Here is a 20,146-nt window from a genome sequence, read left to right as displayed (position 1 = left end):
AGCTCACAAAGATGATTCTAGGTTGTTTTACTTGATCAAAATCAAATCAAGGACTAGCTAATGCAGAATCAAAAGACTAGTCAAAACAAAACTCAAATCTTTTTGTTCTTTTTATAAAATGGAATTCAAGACTTAATCAACAAGCACTTCGAAATTCGCCAACAAGACAACTGAATGGTAAGTTGCTCACACAGGTAGACTTTATGACAGGTCTGACTTCTAAGAATGTTGACAAAACCAGAGAGATCTAAGGCTTGACAACTCCCACCGCCAAAGTCACTACAAGACCTACTCAAAAATCAAACCCTAGGTCTTAAACTTCTATGAAATCCACTAAAACACTCAATGCTATAGAAACAAGTTCAGGTGAAGATCTTTGACAAGGGACTAATGAATCTGGGCAGTAAAAACTAAGAAAAAACAAAATCTAAGAGTAAAAAAGCAAAAATGGAGTTTTCTCAACTTTTAGCAGGGGGACGCAGGCGACCCGTTAGAATAGGTGTGCGCCCGCTCTATGCACACAGCAATAGTGCGTCCAGGGACGCACTGTGCAGCACTCATAGGGTGCGTCCTACTGAAAAACTCAAGAAAAACTAAAAGGATTCTAACTCTAAGCTAACCCACCCAAAGACAAAGTCACAGAGCCAAAAACTAGAAAAATAAACTAATTTTCTCAGAGCAAAGTTCATACAAAGGAAAAGACTTTTCACATTAATGGATTCCCCAGCGGAGTCGCCAATTTGTCAGGCGGAAAGAGTCGATTGTGCGGACACAACCAACCTCCCTAGGAGCCTAAGACTCTCTAGTGACAAACAAGACAAATAAGATCTATCCTTCTCTAAACATGCATTATGATATGAGATATCAAGTGTTTTGTTCTTACCTTTGTCCAAACGCTGTTGTAGAAGTCCAAGCTTTGTTGATCTGGATGAGCTCCTCCTTTTCTCCAAAACCTGTAATCACCAACAGTCAAACAATTAAATAGCACCTGATTATAACATAAAACAAAGCATATTCAACATGTAGACCAAGGAGCACATGAAATAACTCATAAACAACAAGTTATTGAGAAGAATGGACTCATTTGCATTAATAGGTAACAAAAAGAACAAATACAACCTGAGCCTTGGTGTTGTGCAAGTCCTTCCCAGGGTCCGTCAAGAGTTCTCCTTTACTTTGACAAAGCACACCCACTTCCAAATAGAACAAGCAAAGATGGCAATCTCTCCTCACAAGCTTCTAAATGGGAGTCCTAATTCCTGCAACATTTACCCTTAGAAAATGTATAGCTTCAACGTCTCCTCCTTCTGGCCCAATTCCTGTATTTATAGTGCTCAAGAGGAGGTTAATCAGGTCCACCATCAATGGGATAATCCCCTCTTTGGGTGGGATAGCTCCCTTATTGATGGGATAAGTTCCTCTTTGATAGGAGTGCATGAACCATCTGGAGGCGCCCAATACACGTCGAACAACCTTCTAGAATGCTCTAGAAATGACCACAAGTAACTTTTTAAAGATGAAACTTGCGCATTCTAACCTTTACAGGGGGGCGCACCTGTCCCTTTACATACAGAGCGTCTTTGGACGCAGCTTTTGTGAACATTGGGAGCGTCCCCGCAGGTAAGGTTGAGAGAACCTGTGTCCCCAGAGATAAATACATTTATACAAGACTTTCTCTCTTTTTTGGAGTTTTGACATGGAGAGCAGAGGCATAAGACTTGCCTAAGAGGGTAGCATGACTGTTGATTGAGTCATACTAACTGTAAATAGTCATGGTGACATTTTTTAGTGTAACAATGCTAGCCCCAATCCAATTTGGAAGACACTTATCCTATATAACTTTATCACTCTCTCTTAGCAAGGAGTGTGTTCCTCACCATCCCCATCATGTTCCTAAAAAAGTAAAAACTTTCCTTTCATAAGGGTCTTTGTGAGAGTATTCACAACTTCATAATTGTTGGAAATGTATCTCAACTTCATTGCTCCTCTGTAGAGATGATCTTGGATGAAATGGTAATTGGTGTTAATAAGTTTGGACTAATCATGGAATAATAGATTATATAAGAGTTTGATGCAACACTTATCGTCATGGTAAATTGTTGTGACCTCCAACTGCTGATCAAACAAACCCACCAATAGCTTATGAAGCTAAATAGCCTCACATATTTCCGGACTAGCTGCCATGTATTGTTCTTCAGCAAAATGCAATGCCATTGACTTCTGTTTATGACTAAGATAAGATATAACTATTCATCCCAAACTAAAATAACACTTGAAGTTTTTCTTCCATCCCACTACACCACCTTCCCAATTAGAATCCATGTATCCAACAAGGTAGATTTCATCCCCTTGCACATAGTCCATTCCATACCACATTGTCCCTTTCAAGTATCTCAACACATGTTTTGCTACAATCTAGTGCACTCTCCTAAGTTCCACCATTACAGATTGAGGGTGCTAAAAATAAAAGAAAGGTATGTCCTATTTTTGACCAGATACATCCATGACCTAAGGATATAAAGTGGGGTCCATGAACTCTCCCTCATAAGTGCTAAACTTCTAGAATTTTTTGATCATTGGTGTAACCATAGGCCTATAATCCTATATCATGAATCTCCTTAAAATATCAATTTCATATTTCCATATCCCAGAAAGATATGCCCATCCTCTTTCTGCACCTCGATCCCCAGAAAATAGTACATTGGTACAAGGTCCTTCATCTGGTACTCTGAAACAAGAGCTTGCTTGAAAGAAGTTATTAGTCTCTCCTCTCTTGTCATGAACAAGCCATGAACATATAGTGCAAGAATGAGAGGTTCTCCCCAAATACAAATGTAATTTACATGTTTGGATCTGTGCCACTATTCTCAAAACCAAATTGTTGCAAGTAAGTGTATATCCATGAATACTAGGCCTGTGGAGCTTTCTTAGTCCATACAATTCCTTCTTTAGCCGGCACACATGATACCCTCTCCCATGGCTATCAAATCCCTATGGATGCTAAATGTATACCTCCTTCTATAAAATTCCATTCAAAAATGTGGTCTTCACATCCATCTTCTGGATCTTCCACCCCATCTCTGTTGCAATTGAGATCATTTCTTTCATCGAAGTGTATTGAGTAACAAGTGTGAAGGTCTCATCATAGTCAACTCCCTCCATCTATGAAAATCCTCTCACCATAAATATTTCTTTATGCTTCTCTATGATGTCATTCAAAACATACATAATTCTATAGAACCACCTGGAAGTTAAAATATTCTTCCCCTTTGGTCTCGATACCACCTCCATAACCTTTTCCTTCATTATGGAAGCATACTCTTCTGACATGGAATCTCTGAAAACCTATTGATCTATTGACTCTTCATATCGAGAAGGTTTTACATATCAAATCCTACTCACCATATCTAAAGAATTATAAAATCTCTCTAGTGGTTTACTCTCACTCACAACACTCTCGGGACTCCAAATGGCTACTTAGATTCTTTTAAGAGCTTGTACAACCTCTTTAATTTCCTCTTCAATGGAGTATAATAATCCTACTCATCCTCCTCATCTACCAGAGGTGTAGATATAGATTGTCCACCAATGCTCTGAGATGTTGAATTAGCCATGCCAATACCCTGTGAACTAATAATATGGGATCTAATGATTATTAAAACTAGTGCAGAATCAATTTCATATGAAATTGTACCTCTTGAACTCTATGGACTTGTGGTATGACGAACCTTTGTTTGATTTCCTTGGTACTCTCCCTTCAAATATATCTGAAAGGGTGTATTCTCCTCAAATCTCACATCCCTCCTCACAAAAACCTTCGTTAAGGAAGGGATACATATTTTGTAAGCCATGTAGCTATGGTGATACCTAATAAAGATAGCCTTTTCTATGGTGGGTTCTAGCTTCGTCCTTTCTCTAAAGAGACATTAGACCATGTCAAGAACCTAAAGAGCCAAAATTAACCAACCTTATTCTTCTTCCCAAAGAAATCTTCCTTAGGATTTTTCCTCCCTAATGTGTGATGAGGACTCTTATTCTGAATATACTACAATGTTACTAGCCTTACCCAAAATAAGGAATGATAAACTCTAACCATGCAACATATCTCTAGATTCTTCAATAATGGCCATGTTCTTCCTTTCAGTAAACCTATTATTCTCTAGGTTGTAAAGAATTTTCACCTCTCTTAATGACTTCCTATGCACAAAATTTGTTGAAAGAACTGGATGTATAATCATGGCCATTATCTAATCTCAACAATCAAATCTATTTGCTTATTTAGTTCTCCACAATAGTTGTGAACTATTGGAATCTCTTGAATACCTTGTCCTTGGTTTGCATTAAATAAATACAGGTCAACCTCAAGTAGTCATCAATGAATATAGAATAATACCCATAACCACTAAGAGAGACTTAGTACATTGGTATAACATCTCCCTTTTTGAGATGAAAGAATTACTTGTTGGTCAAGAATTAGACAATATTTTTCTTTTCTTTTTCTTCTACCGAGGAATACATAGTATATTCATTATAATTTGTTCCATTGAGGCTTAATTTGTAGACCTTCAGAGTCTATTCATATGATTATGGTAACTTTCTAATTACAAATGTGACAAAAACCAAATTGTGTGTCTTTTAACCTTTACAACTCATTATATATATATATATCTATATCTATATATATATATATATATATATATATATATATATATATATATATACTATTTCTATGTACTCCTTGATGGAATTTAATATATATATATATATATGAAATTAATTTATATAAACAAACACATTTGGGTATTTTCACTCATATGTATACTTATATAAACAAATATACACAAATATATGAGCGAAGTGACCCTCAAAATACTAGAATCAATGATTATTAACAAATAAAATAGACCCACGTTGATCTATATTGACCTTCCTTCTTCCAATCATGACCACTTTTCATACAAATTGGCCTCATGTAATTATTATAAAATGAACTTAGTATTTATTTTTATTTTGATAAAAAGTTTGCTTAACATTCTCCACGTTAACTTTAATGTTCCTTTATTTTTGCATTCTTCATTTCATCGTAGACTCCTTATATGTGTGTGTTAGATTGCACCTAGAGCCTAGTTGGCTCTCATTTCAATGCATTCTCACGTGAGAGGAAAATGTGTGAGTTGGTTTATTACTATCATTCAATGTATAATGACTAACGCCATTTAATGCTTTGGATTACTTTGGATGTATGGATGAAAACGATTGGGTAGGTGGGGCTAAGGGTAACGACCCTACCGAGTCTCACTGACAAACCCTCCTTTCGAATGAATCTTATGGAGAAAATGATCTGCGATTCTCTCATTTATCTTGCAAACCCTAGGTTTCTTTTGTGAGAGATTTTTGGGTCATTTTTTCTTGAAACCATTGCGAATTAAATTTGGGTTAGATATTGTAGATTTTCTACAGTCACAACGCTTTCGAATGTGTCTATCTATGGATAAATTCACTGACTTCTCCATCATTTTTCTCTTATATCTGTCCATTCGATTATCTTAAGCTTCCTCTAATTTTCTCGTATTAAGAAATTTCTTTTATAATTCTTATCCCAATGTTTAATTGGTAGAAAAGGTGAGAGATACACCAAAGGGTTTCACTTTGGACACAGTGTCTTATTATTTGAACTGATGTTGCAAATATAGTTACCCGCCAAGGTTTTCATCGCTTGTTTTCTCTTCAAGGTATTTAATCTTGTTCAAACCGTATTTCACCAATAGTAGTTTTTCTCATTGGGGTTCTTATTCAAATATTTTGAATGGTATTAACTATGGTCCTTCCTCCCTAGTGTCGGGACGAGTATAATGACAACTCCTCCTCCTCCTTCTCAGATATAACTAATCGCTCTGACAAGGATAAAACCGTGTTTTATTTTTTATTTTTTATTTATAAAACAAAACCTTCGTAACAGAATCTCTGTAAATTCCCTTAAAAATTTTATTCTTGTTTACAAAGTACATTTGATGATTTTTCATGTTATTCAATTCATAGAGAAAATGGATTTTCACTTTTGTTTCTTCACCACATGAGGGTTTTGTACCAACATCAAGTTCTTATGAAATTTTTATGTGTTCCCAAGTTGTGGATTCTTGACACCTTGGAAGGTGCTTATCATTTCTGTAACATTAGCACGACTTTCTAGTTAATGTTTGGAGTTAGTCTACTCTTGTCATATCTCCTTTTTACGTTAAATATTAAGGAACCCAAAAATATTTAAGCCCGCGAGTCTTCCTTAGAAATGTATGCAAGATAGAACTATTTTAAAGCTCCTATATATTTTATATTAGATAGGAATTGTATTTTCTATTCTTTATTAGTCCCATCCTTCGGAAGTGCAGGGATTATAGCGATCGATAATAATTGACCTTGTATTAATTTACTTTGACTGATCAGTCTATTTTATTTTTATCCAATGTTTTAATAAAAATAATTTGGCAAACAATTTTCTATGCAAAGTTTCCATTTGGATGTCTTGTTGCCAGCCAGAACGTATAATTTTCATCCTACATTGTATAAAAGGGTTTCGAATTTTAGTTGGATGCAATTTAATGCTGTTTGGAGTTAACATTAATTTAAAAAATTTAATTTTTAATTCCTTTCTAGCCCAAACTTTCCTATATCGGAAAAGGTGTTGTGTAACTCGTTGTCGGCATAACGGTTCAACAGCAGGGAACGTGTGTAACATATTATTCTCGTCACTTGTCACCTTTTCTGTGCTCCTACCCCTTATTCTCCTGCCCCCACTTCAAGTTCATTTCACTGGGCTCCTCCCCCCTCTTCAATCTATCACAGGGAACTCTACCCCGTCTTTAATCCCTCAGATGGAATTTTGCAGAAAACCTACAGACCTACATGGAAATTTTGCAAAAAACTTGCACCATCAAATCCCATTTTCATAGAAAAATGTAGACAAGTGATCAAACAAAAGGTACCAGTTTCCCTCTACTAGCCAACTACTTCAATCATGTACGATATTTTATTAAGTGTTGTTATGAAGGGCTTAGGTTATAGTAGGAACAAGTAGTAACAAAAATCAATTAAGAATACCTTATTCCATTCATCTTTTCATTTAAATGAACTCTCATAAAGTATTCAATTTGAAATCAGACCTATAATATTTTGCATTTCATCATAGTAAACTCTTTGATAGGAAGGAAAGTAAGGAATATAACAATTTGAAAAAAATAGAGGAATTTAACTAAACATTATTAATTTCTAGTCTAACTGCAGAGCTTAACAATATCAATTTAAGAATTAAGGAAATTCGAAGAAAATAATACCTCAGTTTGTTCTCAATTAAGGGTCAGCTGCAATACTCCGTACTATTTCAGCTGGTAAATCTCCAACAATATCTTGTGCTAGTTCAATTGGTAAATCTCCAACAATATCTGCTGAAGTGTCTCTATAATTATTTCTTTTTCAATCATCAAAACTAAAATCATTTTAATTGTAGGTATTATTCTCTACATTTGATGGTGTTTTATCTCATCAGCCATTAGCCTAGCTTTAGCTCATCGACCAACGTTATTATTACCTTCACTAAGGCCATAGGTGAAATTTCCAGAATTGAGTCCAATTCTTCTAGTTTCATGCAATGAATATACATGATGGTAGTAGTTAGATTTCTCTAAATTATTTTCGGCACCTAATGGTCATCTGAACTTCCATTTGTCAGATGAAAATTTGTTAATTACACTAGCCCGGGTGAATCTTGACACCACTGTCTGTGCAAACAATGGTGGAGAAGATACATTATCATTTCAAATCAGTTCATGTCTTCATGAATCTATTTCTCGTCGAGTAGCCCAGGCATTCAGAGTTGTTGTTGTTGTGGAAAAGGCAGGCCCATCAGATCCACTACCTGCAGATTGAGCTACCACAGCCCATCCTGAATTTGGAAACTACTTCATTGGCTGTTGGAACGGGGCAGTAAACTAGTGACCAAATGGTCTTTGGTGATGGTAAGGTGGGTTTGAACCGCGGTCCTGATTAGCAGCTAATCCACTATCATATGGAGAGCTTCTAAGGCATGTTATTTTTCTCTGGTAGATCTAGTGAAATTAGATCTAGATTTATTATTCTTTAGAGAGGCTAGAACATGGATAAGAAAAAATTTGGAACAGAGTAGTGCATTTCACCTTGTAATTGAAACTTGGGACATAGTACCGGATTTTTTTGCTTTTTTGTTGGATCACCTTCTGGCATGGAGTACGATTTTGACCCTCATTGACAGTGAAAAAGTGGTGGGTAATTCCACAACATCTTTGATCAATTAGTACACCTCACCACGCCTATACGACCCTGTCAAAAAAAAAATATTTATTTAAAAAATAAGAACTTGGTTTGAACGGGGCAGAAGTTTGTTTTAAGAGCTTTAGGGTTTATGAAAAGAAAACTGAGAAGGAACCATTAAATAAATAAAAATAGTATTCTACCTCACAGGTGTTCTGATAGGTACAAACTGCATTACCAGCCTTACGGAACACTTACAGAATGAATTTTTAGGAGATACTACTATTTCATCTTCTTAGGACGAGATCAGTCTAAATCGAAATATTAGTGTGGTGGCCACTACAACAATGGGGTAGTCCAAGGGATCCACCTAGAAGTGATGATGATGAGATCTACGATCCTCAAATGTATGATTATGGTAATTTCTCTCATTAACAAAATGACTTGAAAAATTGTCAGCGTTTGTCTTCGTCTAAATTGCGACCAATGTTTGCAGAATTAGGGAGATAAGATACCTTGTCTTTAAAACCACAAAACCACGTTGTAGATTAGTTGTAGAGCCCTGCCTACTGCGATGATCACCTGCAGAATAATTTCGGTTAATGGAACTGCCCCAATTTGTTCCAGTGTTTTGGTTCTCGTGGACGTCTCTATCCGCAACCATCAAAACCCGGCACGCAAACGAGCTATATACAGTTCAAACCAAACTCAAAAAACCCTATGAAAAAAATAATAATACCAGTAACAATATCGCCACATATTTTTTTTTCTTTGGAAGTGATTGTATAGTTCTCTAACTCCGCATGTTGAACAAAGCAACAAAACTGTGTTGAACAGAGCAGCAAAACTGAATAAATGAGGCAGAAAATTACCCGAAAAATGGAAACAAGTGGCGCTCACAAGTATGCGGCGCTCACAAGTATACATTTCGAGTACGTGGATCACTTTCAATTAAAATTAGAAAGGTAATTTATTATTAAAATTATTTTCGGCCACTTGTCATTCCTACAAATTTGACATTCGTTTATTGCAATTTAGTATATTCAATTCGTAGTCGACATTTCTAATAGCTATACTAGTGCTACAGTGATGAGAAGGTCGGGTTTTATTGAGGGTTATTAGCAGCTATCTTTCCTTGTAAGAATAATTGTTGGGCAGTAATAGCTTGAAATTTCCAAGATATTCCTTTTTAGAAATAACCTTGGAAGGTTAATGTTAAATAATTTCAGCATTTTTGGATTTTTACGCCGTAAGGCGTTTCCATTTGAAATTAACTTTCCTCTTTGATGACGTGTACATTTCTGAGCCTTTGATTTAAGTGTTAGACGATGAAAATGATCTTACCCATCCAATTGATCATACCGGTATACGATGCGACCTAGCAGATCGACCGCTTGCCCTTGCTCGACGCTACGCTACTTCCTCCAGGCGCTGCTGCACTTCTAAGGCACGGATTGTCGATGACACCTCAAGGCGCCTGCGGTCATGGAACGGCTCCAACTACTGCCAGTGGCAGGGGTATCCTGCAATAGACAAACAGGGCGTGCAAGGGGGCTTCTGCTGCCGGGGCTGCTGTCCAGGAGCGACTTCATATCGGATACTCAGATGAAGGGCACGCTGTCGGAGTCCTCGGGAGATCTCCAGTTTCGTGAAATTTTGGAAATGGGCGCCTTGAAACAAATTGCTGGCTCTATTCCCTTGTCATTTGGGAGGCTCAGGAGGCTGAAGAAGCTGCGCCTTTGAGGTCTGGTCAATTTGCAGAGACTGCGTTTTTTATTTCTTCGGACTTTGGGAAAGTGGCCGAGATTGTAATGGTCGAGTCGCCACAAAAATATCCGGGCAATTGTTTTATATAGGCAAACACAACTTAGTCCCACCCACCTCCTCCTCATGACATGACTTTTGACATAGATGGGCTAGCTATTGGGCTTGCACATCCATCTCCGCTCCGCTCTGTGATTTCGTCTATTGGGTCTCTGGATTAATTATCTTTTTCTGTGCAACTATCTTTCCTCACCCGACTAGCTATATGCCCAACAGTGAATTTGATCTACAGAATCTGGAGTCAATAATTTGGTATAAATACAAGTCAATGTTGAGGCAGGCTGTTACGAACGCAAATGGTTGGAGTTGGATTCATATGTTCGCAAGTGCAGAGGAACACGTCTCGATCCCAATTTCCTTTGCCATTGCCATTGCCTGCCTGTGCACTCATGACAAGGTATGCCCTTTCTTGATTCTCATGACAACAGATATCATGTGAATAGCAGTTTTGCATGTGAAGAGAATTTTATGTGATATGCGAATGCGCCAACACCTTCCATTTGAGATGCACCGCTAGCCATGTGAGTGGTTGAGTTCCTACAGCTTTGTGCGCGCGCGTTTGAATTGAAGATATCAATTGCGTGTTCTCATCTGGGGCTTTTAAGAGATCTATACTGTTATTGTTGTTGAGAAGTAATTTGGGATAACCATATGCTTGAGTAGAAATGAATCGAGTCTTGCTAATGCTGCCTAGCTTTTGGGATTAATATATTTCTTCTCGATTGCCTGCCGCATGCCTGCTTATGGTGTCTTTGTTTTGATTTCTTGAAGTGGGGGTCTGTTTTGGATGGGCATTTCCATGATGATTGCAAGCATATCAAACTTGTTTCTATCAATTGATTATTAACATCTTCGAAGAATTAAGCATGAGATCACATCTTACTTCATTTATGAGAATATGGAAATAACGTGCTATTAGTCTTCGTACTTTCTATGTGCAATAAACTCTGACCTTAGCTTTAGAAGTTCTGCAGTTGAAGAATTCATTATTAATTAGTGCAATGGTGAATTAAGCAGCCAAGATGAATGATCCTTTGTGCATTCATCAGGCAGGCTTGCCTCTCTTCAAACTTGAAGTTGAAAGCTACTGTGATATTTCACCATCACAGGGCTACCTATATATTGCGAATGAACCAATTATAAAAGAAATCATTTTGTTCAGATAATTGGAAGAACTGACTCAGATGTGTGCTTATTGAGCTTCAATCAAGTTATTAGGACATCAAGAATTGTCATTCGTTGCAGGCTTCAGAGTTCAGACAGAGCACATCTCTTTGGATTTTTTGATTAGCAGAAATGCATTGACAAAAAGCTGTTCTTTCCATGTAAATGCTTCTGGTATTGTCATCAAAATTTCCTATTTGGACGCAATAACTCTGTGACCTAAAACTTTCTGTTCCAGGCAAATTAGACATTCTAAATTGGGCAATTATCTGCCGCAAGTCCTATTTATTCTATTCTTTCTTTTTTCAAGCCTACATATATATGAAGAAATATATTATCGGGCTTGGGCTTTTCATAAACTTTGGTGACTTTTCTTTCTACTTTGGTTGTTTTTACTTCTTGTTTTAGTTTTATATTTTCCTTTATCTCTGATTTTTACTCCCTTTCCTATTTTGATCATTAAATGCACATAATCATTGTGTTGCATTCAAATCTGTTGGATTTTCTCCATGGGTGTGTTTCATCCTTCCCTATTTATTATGAGTATAATAATTTATAAACAATCAGGGTTAAGAATAATCTTCTCAATAGTTTTTCTTCCATGCCTTTGGTTGAAAGTCTACCTGTTTGAATCATTAACGTATTTGATCATTTTTTTATTGGTACAGAAATGTTGTTCTTAACCCAATCATACTTCCTGTAGTTTTGAAATTCACCTATTTCTGGCACATGCTAGATCCAGGGGAAAAACGTTGTAAGTGAAATCTGTAAGTTTGGATTAGTTCACTTTAAAACCACAAAACATTCCATTAGAAATTTATCATTCCCAACATGTGTATAATTATGATCTGTTCAAATCCCGTATTCACAGGATGTTACCATCGATGATAAGACATGAAAGATATTTTTTGGGTGAATATGTGCAGTTTCTAGCTATTTTGGGGCTAATTCTGTTGAACTTTGTGTTCATAGTAACCTCTTTTCTAAGGTTCCTTTTGATTGCATTACTCCCTGAAACCAACTGAGAAGTATCCATGGCTGAACTTACTCGTGGATTCTCATGACAACAGATATCATGTGAATAGCAGTTTTGCATGTGAAGAGAATTTTATGTGATATGTGAATGCGCCAACACCTTCCATTTGAGATGCACCGCTAGCGATGTGAGTGGTTGAGTTCCTACAGCTTTGTGCGCGCGCGTTTGAATTGAAGATATCAATTGCGTGTTCTCATCTGGGGCTTTTAAGAGATCTATACTGTTATTGTTGTTGAGAAGTAATTTGGGATAACCATCTGCTTGAGTAGAAATGAACCGAGTCTTGCTAATGCTGCCTATCTTTTGGGATTAATATATTTCTTCTTGATTGCCTGCCGCATGCCTGCTTATGGTGTCTTTGTTTTGATTTCTTGAAGTGGGGGTCTGTTTTGGATGGGCATTTCCATGATGATTGCAAGCATATCAAACTTGTTTCTATCAATTGATTATTAACATCTTCGAAGAATTAAGCATGAGATCACATCTTACTTCATTTCTGAGAATATGGAAATAACGTGCTATTAGTCTTCGTACTTTCTATGTGCAATAAACTCTGACCTTAGCTTTAGAAGTTCTGCAGTTGAAGAATTCATTATTAATTAGTGCAATGGTGAATTAAGCAGCCAAGATGAATGATCCTTTGTGCATTCATCAGGCAGGCTTGCCTCTCTTCAAACTTGAAGTTGAAAGCTACTGTGATATTTCACCATCATAGGGCTACCTATATATTGCGAATGAACCAATTATAAAAGAAATCATTTTGTTCAGATAATTGGAAGAACTGACTCAGATGTGTGCTTATTGAGCTTCAATCAAGTTATTAGGACATCAAGAATTGTCATTCGTTGTAGGCTTCAGAGTTCAGACAGAGCACATCTCTTTGGATTTTTTGATTAGCGGAAATGCACTGACAAAAAGCTGTTCTTTCCATGTAAATGCTTCTGGTATTGTCATCAAAATTTCCTATTTGGACGCAATAACTCTGTGACCTGAAACTTTCTGTTCCAGGCAAATTAGACATTCTAAATTGGGCAATTATCTGCCGCAAGTCCTATTTATTCTATTCTTTCTTTTTTCAAGCCTACATATATATGAAGAAATATATTAGCGGGCTTGGGCTTTTCATAAACTTTGGTGACTTTTCTTTCTACTTTGGTTGTTTTTACTTCTTGTTTTAGTTTTATATTTTCCTTTATCTCTGATTTTTACTCCCTTTCCTGTTTTGATCATTAAATGCACATAATCATTGTGTTGCATTCAAATCTGTTGGATTTTCTCCATGGGTGTGTTTCATCCTTCCCTATTTATTATGCCTATAATAATTTATAAACAATCAGGGTTAAGAATAATCTTCTCAATAGTTTTTCTTCCATGCCTTTGGTTGAAAGTCTACCTGTTTGAATCATTAACGTATTTGATCATTTTTTTATTGGTACAGAAATGTTGTTCTTAACCCAATCATACTTCCTGTAGTTTTGAAATTCACCTATTTCTGGCACATGCTAGATCTAGGGGAAAAATGTTGTAAGTGAAATCTGTAAGTTTGGATTAGTTCACTTTAAAACCACAAAACATTCCATCAGAAATTTATCATTCCCAACATGTGTATAATTATGATCTGTTCAAATCCCGTATTCACAGGATGCTACCATGGATGATAAGACATGGAAGATATTTTTTGGGTCAATATGTGCAGTTTCTAGCTATTTTGGGGCTAATTCTGTTGAACTTTGTGTTCATAGTAACCTCTTTTCTAAGGTGCCTTTTGATTGCATTACTCCCTGAAACCAACTGAGAAGTATCCATGGCTGAACTTACTCGTGGAAAGCATTTGCTATTGATGCCACAGTAAAAACATCTGCATGCCTGAAAATTATTGACCTTTATCTTTAGCCAAAAGGACACCTGTGATGATGTGATCCCAAGAGGGAATGTTTTATTGTTCATTTATTTTATGAAATGAAAATATCTGAGGATCAATTCATCAAAAACTGCCTAACTCAACGTTCATGGACTGCTGATGCAATTCAAAATCGCAACGGGTTTTTGCGTTTTGGAAAAAGGCAGGGTCGTTCTGTATTTTTTTAGAGTCAATATTTTGCCTGTGTGGACAGTGGGAGAAGCAAACCCCTGATACACAAAAGACTCATAGAGAATTTTACTGTCTTGCTTCTAGCATGGTGAATAGTTGATTTCGTCCATCTATCGTGGTTTCCTCTTTAGAGTGCTATCAAGTACCATAGATTGATAGAAGGTAACATGTTGTCAGGAAGGAAATGCCAGGACTCAAGGTACTAGATTAAATATAAAAATTAATTAAATGAAATGTTCAAATATATTAGCATAAGTTTAGGTGTATTTTTAGTAGTAACTGGCGATATAAGAAGATGGTTTTGTATCTATGTTGCTGCTTATTTTTTTCATCCTTTTCAACTTTTGTAGTTTTGTAATTCATGTGCTTCCAGATTTTTTATGTGCTTTTTCCTGTTCTGTCAAAATGACAACTTTTTACCATGCATTTGGACTGGTATGCAAATGTACAATATGTATTATGAACAGGAGTGAGAAAAAGCCTTCTGAACTCTTTTCTTCTAGTAATTAGAACATTCGTATCATTGTTATGTTAGGTGAGACATTAAGTTTCTATTTGCATTTTGTGCCCTGGAAATGCATTTTGTAAAGAAACTTTCTGATATGGAAATGCATTTTGTAAAGAAACTTTCTGATCTGTAGGGTTGTTTCTATGGTATTTCCAGAAGCTATATTTTTTTTACTGGCATTTTCTGCTAGCTATTTTTGGTCTAATTTTTTCTATCACACTAATTTGTATGCTTTTATAGCTCTTATTGAAGGATAAATGTTTAATTAGTCATTCATTAACTAAATCATCATCTATTTATCTAGCATGTCTCTTCAAAATTCACATGGTGCCATTATATACATTTAATTAGTCATTTATCAACTAATTATCTAGTTATTTGGCATGTCCATTCAAAATTTACAGGGTGCCATTAGAAACATTAAAAAGAAGTGGTGTAGCAAGTACTTCTTCTAGAGTAGCTAGGCCATAAGAGTTACTGTAAATGCAACATCTAGGTTGATTTTCACCTTTCTCTCCTTGGAGGTCTCCTCGTAAAGATAAGTTTTGGATTCTTAGGACATTTCTTTTGTCTTTCACCCACTTTCCAATCATATGCAATTTCGAGCCCTTATGGAGCCATTTTTGTCAAAGATACTCATCTGAAACTCTTGCAGAATGCCTTGAAGCCAGAATTTGCAGTTTCATAATGTTTGATGTCTATTAAATTTTTATTTAAATGCAATAATTATTTACCTCATTTTGTGTTCTGTCCAGGAGCGACTTCATATCGGATACTCAGATGAAGGGCACGCTGTCGGAGTCCTCAGGAGATCTCCAGTTTCGTGAAATTTTGGAAATGGGCGCCTTGAAACAAATTGCTGGCTCTATTCCCTTGTCATTTGGGAGGCTCAGGAGGCTGAAGAAGCTGCGCCTTTGAGGTCTGGTCAATTTGCAGAGACTTTCAGTGGCCAATAATATAATAGGCGGCCCCATTAATTCCCTGTCGGTAAGAATTCCGCATGGGATCCCGCTTCGAAAGGTTCCGATATCCTCCTACACCGATAACAATAGACTCTGCGGAGATCCTCTTCCTCCGTGTTCTTCCAGAGCTCGAGATTCAAACCCATGATAGTTTGCTGGACTATTTTGGTTTTCGTGAAACCTCTTGTAATCCAACCATTGTAATGTTGGCTTTTGCAATATCCACAGCATGCTTCTGTGGAATAACATGACTACTTTCATCCAAAATCTAACTGAACATTCCTTGCAAGGGTGCAAGATTGGTTGAAGTTCCACTCATAATAACTAGTGAGAAGGAAGCTCCTTGATGTGCATATTTCAAAGATTTTATTGTAAATTTTTGGGATATTCCAGACATATATCTTCAATTTTGACCATTATAGACATTGATGACTTGATAATATGATCATTTTTCCCATCGATTGCTTTTTAATCGCACTAAATCCAAATTTGTTGTAAAATTTGTAGCTCAAAACATGGGTTTTTGTATAATTAGGACAAATAGAAGAAAACATGCATGGCTCTCATAGAAAAACCAAATACGTCTTAGTCGTGGATAAGACTGAAATTGTGATGGTCTGTCTACAAATGCCTTGATGGCCATTGTTCCTTTCAATTTTATGAATCTGTTGTGTTTTTATGAATAGAAAACAAAATCAGACCATGCCAAAACTGAGATGAATGAGAAGGATAATTATTGCAGACACCAGAGCAGATTTCAATGGCCATGATGGCATGTATGTTGATGCTTCTATATGTGCTGGGAGTGCCTTGATATCAACTGCAAAACGTTCTTGAACCTGCTTCAGCACATCCTCCTCTGATGAAGAAGTAGAAGAGACAAAGGTAATTGCAAAAGAGCTGTTGTAGGATGGATCTGTATGAAACCTGTTTTCTGTCAAATTGTTTATGCATACAAGATTATTGTAAATGCCACCATCTTACATCTTATTTTTGCCCATTCGTGTGAAACACAATGTTAACCACAGATTTACAGCGCACTCATGAAATAAATAAAAAATATGTACTGCAGATCAGAGAGCCAACTTGCACGTTGAATAAAGGATCCAATGGAAGAGCTTTAGAGACTAAAACCTAAAAGAACATAATCACAATCAGAAGGTTTTTTTAAAAAGATGAAAAGTGACTTGTACAATGGTGACTTTCGGGCATAATATTTTACCTCAAGTCAGAAACTAATAATCGAGAAGAATTGTGACATATAAAGAATCATTGAAGAAAAAAATGAATAAACAAAATGTCTTTCAAAACTAGAAAATAAAGAGAAAACACTAACATTACCCTGGATACATCAGTGTCTGATCCGAACAGGTTTCAAACATACTGGATGTTGGGGTACAGAGTTTTCTCTAGATTGCTGCCCAGCAATAGTAGATAGAGAATTTGAAATCGAAAGCTGTTAATGTTGCTGCAACTTGCAATGTATCTAAAAAAATATAGTTTATATTTTTACATAACAAATGCTAAGTCATTAAGATTTCGATAATAGGTGGCCTCTGGAGTAAGCTGAGCCGATTTTTCAAGCGTTACAGGTTCCTCTACTAATCGACCAGTTTTGTCAATATCTCCAATGTTTGTTTCCATGCTCATTTTCGCTATCAGCATAGCATGTCTAGAAGCATCAATTGCTCTTTCCTGCACATTCAATATTAATTCAGTAGACCGTGGTTTAAGAGGTGGCTTCTAATCCATGTTGATCTGTGGAGTGCCCAATATAAGAAGAATGAGGGATACTTTCCTTCATTATACTTTTAGATGACATTACAAAACTAAAGACATCGCAAAGGTAAAATTCAAGGTTTTGAAACCTCTTGTAATCCAACCATTGTAATGTTGGCTTTTGCAATATCCACAGCATGCTTCTGTGGAATAACATGACTACTTTCATCCAAAATCTAACTGAACATTCCTTGCAAGGGTGCAAGATTGGTTGAAGTTCCACTCATAATAACTAGTGAGAAGGAAGCTCCTTGATGTGCATATTTCAAAGATTTTATTGTAAATTTTTGGGATATTCCAGACATATATCTTCAATTTTGACCATTATAGACATTGATGACTTGATAATATGATCATTTTTCCCATCGATTGCTTTTTAATCGCACTAAATCCAAATTTGTTGTAAAATTTGTAGCTCAAAACATGGGTTTTTGTATAATTAGGACAAATAGAAGAAAACATGCATGGCTCTCATAGAAAAACCAAATACATCTTAGTCATGGATAAGACTGAAATTGTGATGGTCTGTCTACAAATGCCTTGATGGCCATTGTTCCTTTCAATTTTATGAATCTGCTGTGTTTTTATGAATAGAAAACAAAATCAGACCATGCCAAAACTGAGATGAATGAGAAGGATAATTATTGCAGACACCAGAGCAGATTTCAATGGCCATGATGGCATGTATGTTGATGCTTCTATATGTGCTGGGAGTGCCTTGATATCAACTGCAAAACGTTCTTGAACCTGCTTCAGCACATCCTCCTCTGATGAAGAAGTAGAAGAGACAAAGGTAATTGCAAAACCCTTTGTGCCAAACCGTCCAACCCTTCCAACCCTGTGCAAATAAGTATCTTCAGACTCAGGCATGTCATAGTTGATAACAATATTAACTCTTTCAATGTCAATTCCCCTGCCTACCAGATCAGTTGCAACCAGAAGCCTCTTACTCCCCTCCTTGAAACTTTTGTATCTCATCAGTCTTTCATCCGGCTGCATTCCAGAATGAATGCAGGTGCAAGGAAAGATGCACCCCACCAGCAGCTTGGATAGCTCAGAAGCCCTTTTCACACTCTTCACAAATATAACCACCTGGTTGAAATCCAGGACATCCAGCAAATCAGTCAGCTTCCTGTTCTTTTCTACCTCAGCCAGTTTTATATAGTGCTGAACTAGACCTTGAAGTGTGAGCTTGGCCTCATCAACATATATCTCCATAGGATCCTGCATGAATTTCTTGCAGACAGGCCTGATTTCCTTGCTCAGTGTGGCTGAAAACATCATGACCTGCTTGTCATGAGGGGTCATCTTGAAAATGGCCTATACATCTCTCCTCATGTCCAAAGATTCCAGCATTTGTCACATTCATCCAGAATAAAATGCCTTATATTTATCAGACTGAGATCATTGTCTTTTGCCAATGCCAGAATCCTTCCAGGGGTCCCAACAACTATTTGGGGGGATTCATTTTTTAATATTGCCTTGTGAGTTTTGATAGGCAGGCCTCCATAGAATACAACAACCTTCAATTCTTTCAGATGAGTCATAAACCTCTCAAATTCATGGCATATCTGGTATGCCAATTCTCTAGTATGGCACAAAACTAGGGCAGAGACTTGGCCTTCTGTGGGTTCGATCTGCTGCAGAGTTAAAAGCACGAAAACTGTTGTTTTACCCATTCCAAATTTGGCCTGACAGAGTACATCCATGCCCAGAATCTCTTGAGGAATGCACTCGTGCTGAACTTCTGAGGGATGTTCAAATCCAGAGTCCACAATTGCTCGAAGGAGCTCTGGCTTCAGTGGGAAATCCCACATAACCTTTCTTGGAGGCTTCATCAGTGGAAAAATGTTCCTCCAATGCTTGTGCGTCCAATTCCTCTTCTTCATAGTCCAGGAGCTCTTCATTATAAATCTCTTCCTTCAACTCTTCCACATTGTCTACTCCTTGTTTTGCCATTTTCACTAAAAATATGAAGCACAAGCGCAGCTTTATGATGAAATAGCATAAGAGGTTTTATTGTTGTAAAAGATGAAATAATGATGCAGAAAACCAGCCATGTGTGTCTCAAAGCACTCTCAGAAATTATATAAATTAAGGTTCAACAGACATACCCATCTCATTCAAATTGGTGACAACTTCATAGGGTGATATTTAAAGTACATTTGAGAGAACTGAACATTACATTTACCTTGTTTGATAGTTAAGACTTCTTTTACACTTGTCATCTCCCTGAAGTTTGAAAACGCAAAAATGGTGCGTGAATAATGGAGACCAAGCCGAACAGAGAATTAACAATATATCATTGTAGAAACTTAAACTGGAAGCCACAAATGACAAGCGTGCAAATGCATGTCTTTTATGAATATAAATTGGATTTGTTCAATTCCTGAGGGTTTTTCTCCGGTTAAAAGTCAGTGTGATCTCTGTCTGAATACTTTTCCCCTCCCTCTCCAGTCACACCTCCAGCAAAGTGCGATGACTGTTATGCATGCCCTGTT

General features: G+C 36.7%; 1 long non-coding RNA gene and 2 pseudogenes across 1 annotated transcript; 1 reads left to right on the top strand and 2 right to left on the bottom strand.

The window, feature by feature from the left end:
- Nucleotides 1–9,621: 9,621 nt before the first annotated feature.
- On the top strand, nt 9,622–16,287 carry LOC149172803 (uncharacterized). Its single transcript, XR_016259093.1, has 2 exons — nt 9,622–10,501; nt 15,660–16,287. It is a non-coding gene; the product is annotated as an uncharacterized LOC149172803 (long non-coding RNA).
- A 1,943-nt stretch (nt 16,288–18,230) lies between these two features.
- On the bottom strand, nt 18,231–19,019 carry LOC149172802 (DEAD-box ATP-dependent RNA helicase 15 pseudogene; annotated as a pseudogene).
- On the bottom strand, nt 18,980–19,552 carry LOC149172801 (DEAD-box ATP-dependent RNA helicase 15 pseudogene; annotated as a pseudogene).
- Between the last annotated feature and the right edge of the window lie 594 nt (nt 19,553–20,146).

Source organism: Pinus tabuliformis, chromosome 4_2 (genome assembly GCF_031772625.1).
Source record: "Pinus tabuliformis cultivar Carrire ecotype Pingquan chromosome 4_2, CPIR1, whole genome shotgun sequence".
Classification (NCBI taxonomy): domain Eukaryota; kingdom Viridiplantae; phylum Streptophyta; class Pinopsida; order Pinales; family Pinaceae; genus Pinus; species Pinus tabuliformis.
This window is presented reverse-complemented; position numbering and strand designations above follow the sequence as displayed.